The following is a 2969-nucleotide window of genomic DNA, read 5'->3' on the forward strand; positions in this document are numbered from 1 at the left end:
ATGAAGTCCTGGGAGGTGACCAGGTAAAACAATGGCAGGCTTTAAATCTCTCCTGATGACTTTACTCTCCCATGAAAGGATGCGCTGGAGGAGAGATTTGAATTAGCAAGCAAGTTTGGTTGTACAGCCATCTTAGTGACCCATTTCTGAAGCAATTGTAGAATTCTGCGTTATTGCATTAGAAGACCGCGATAATTCAATCTTTTCCTGTAGCATGTATTTCAAGTACCAAGATTTCATAAATATTCTGGGGAAATGTCAAATTAAGAAAAAATACTCTAAATTTTTCATTCTTCTGCTGATCACCTTCTTAAAATAGTATTTACCAGTGAAGCTGAAATGAAATATGGCTTATTTTATGCAGAACAGATCCCCTCCTGGGGATAAACTAGGTCATCTGAGTACCACAATGGAAAATTTGTAATTTGTCTGTTATTGTTTTATTAATAATTTCATTCTCCATAGACTTTCATTAAATTATACAACAGACTTGAAATTGCAACAAGCAACATTTTTCAGGGTTTTTTTTTTCATTGACATCTTAAATTTCATTTTTCTTTACCATTATTAAAATTATACAAATGGTTTTACTTATCAGAAAACCACCATCATATGAAATAGGAACATAAAAAATGCTTCCTAGGATTTCCATGCCAAGCTTGGCGAACATCCATTCCAGTGTGACATGTGTGACTTCAACACCAGTCGTCTACTGGACAGGGTTAGAATTCTGTAGCTTTCCCCAAAGCAGAGATTTCTGTGTGCTGTGTTCTGTAGTAAGTCATTTCCCATGCTCCCGAGACACCTGTTTTGCTGCCTGAACAAGGCAGGTTTTGGCATGCCATGAAGGACTCTGCTCACTCAGCCCTTCTTGGCACTGAGTGAAGGCAGGAAACTTTAAACATGCCCTCCCCTTCCTGGAGTTCTCCGCGCTGTTCTTCTGTCGTCCTCTGGCCACACTTTCTGCTGGACTTTCCTGAGGAAGACTTCTCTTGCTGTTCACTTGCTGACCCCTGTGCCTGACCCTGGAAACACCCCTGTTGGTATCATGCTCAGTCTCTCACTGTGTCACTCTCTGGTGCCACCATTGTCTTTCTGGCCACTCTCTCCAACATGCGACACGAGGTGTGGTACCCACAGGGTTCTCAGCAGCGTTTGGTTTTCCAGGCCAGCCTGGTCTCCGGAGTGAGTTTCAAGACACCAGAGATATGTAGAGAAAGACACTGCCTCAAAAGTAAATAAACACACGAACAAACAAACAAAATAAATAAATGAATATTGTAGCACGAGTAATAAAAACCCAGATACCAATATTGGGGTTCAACTTGAAGGTCAGAAAAGCAAAGCGGCCAGTCACTGGCTCTTACCTCTACCTCGGTCTGAAATGATGATCCTGCCTCCAGGAATCTCAGAATGAGACTGTCTGAGAGCTATCTCCTCTCATCTTATAATTCTCTCTAGTTCTAGGATTAAAGACGTGCACCACTACCGCCCGGTTTCTATGGCAGACTATTATGGCTACTGGGATTTAAATGTGTGTCACCACTGCCTGCTCTGTAAGACTGACCAGCATGGCTGTTTTACTCTCTGATCTTCAGGCAAGCTTTATTTATTAAAATACAAATGAAACAGTACTACAAAATATCCCTTGAATGATGACTGCATGAATAATTTACAAATGATTACATGTCATACACTTTCTCCAGAGTTTCTGGGCAGCAGTTTATCTCATCACTGTGTGCAGACAAATATGCCACAAGATGGGACACCCAGTCCAGAGTATACTCAGTGAAGACCATACCTGTATCCATTAACCAAACTTCATTAGCTGCAAACCTCGGACTCCAGACTTCACTCTCTCTCAGCTTCATGTTGAGGTCCCTCTCAGCTCCGAACTAACTCATAGTGAGGAACCACAACCATTTCCTCCAGGGTGGACCCTGTTCTCCACCCTCTAGGGTCTAACTCGAAAGGCGTGGACCGAACAATGACAGCCGCTCCCAAAGCAGTTCCAAAGTCTGACTTCAGCTTTAAATCACACCATGTGTGGAACCCACCAGCCCAGTTCCAGGAAACTTCCCTGAACGCATCTCATTGTCTCCTGTCCCATGTAAGGAAAGGGAACATTAGGCCTGTGGCACCCTCAGCCATGGCCAAGTTTCCAGGGTAAAATGTAGAGGCTCAGACAGAAGCTCTTGCTGCCTTTCCATACCTTCCTCCCTCCCCTTCACCACCCCTTTGACACACACTCTCACACATGCTCGCTCTCTCCTCTCTCTTCCTCTCTCTCTCCCTGTCTCCACCACTCTGCCTCTCTCTCTCCTTTGCCTCTCTCTCCATGTCTCTCTTTCTCCCTCTTCCTCTCTCTCTCCCTGTCTCTCTCTCTTTCTCTCTCTCTCTCTCCCTCTGTCTCTCTCTCCCTGATTCTCTCTCTCTCTCTCTCTCTCTCTCTCTCTCTCTCTCTCTCTCTCTCTCACACACACACACACACACACACACACACACACACTGAATAGTGAATAAGCAATGATTTCCAACTGTAGAGTGTTTTAAATCATGATCCAAAGAGGAAAAATATCATGACAATGAATCCACTACAGCATAATCCCTAACTCCCACACTTCATATCCCTCAACAGGGTGCACCTGCTTCTACCTGCCTTGATATTTACAGATCATCAGATGGTTCCAGGCAGTTCAGTTGCCCTTCCAAGCCCGCGGCTCACTGTCACCAAACTCTGCTAAAGAATGCAGGGGCCCTGGCAGAGATGGGAGAGGGTATGGGAATCTCTCTTGCTCTCCTGCGCCCTTGCTATCTCCTACAAGGTTACGTGAAACTGGCTGGGCTCCTCCTTTGGGAGATTTCTGCTCCTCTCTACAGAGACTCCTCCAGGCCTCAGGAACCACCCATATACATCAGCCATCGCCCCTCCACCCTAGCGACTCCAGTACCTTCAGATCAAGAGACAG

The 2969-nt window shown here is 45.0% G+C and overlaps 1 long non-coding RNA gene across 1 annotated transcript; it reads right to left on the minus strand.

Annotated features, from left to right (window-relative positions):
* Positions 1-417: 417 nt before the first annotated feature.
* On the minus strand, positions 418-2044 carry LOC146890518 (uncharacterized). Its single transcript, XR_014998609.2, has 2 exons — positions 1802-2044; positions 418-1223 (listed from the first exon to the last, which is right to left on the minus strand). It is a non-coding gene; the product is annotated as an uncharacterized LOC146890518 (long non-coding RNA).
* Positions 2045-2969: the final 925 nt, after the last annotated feature.

The sequence above is a fragment of the Myodes glareolus genome, chromosome 23 (genome assembly GCF_982192425.1).
Source record: "Myodes glareolus chromosome 23, mMyoGla1.1, whole genome shotgun sequence".
NCBI lineage: Eukaryota > Metazoa > Chordata > Mammalia > Rodentia > Cricetidae > Myodes > Myodes glareolus.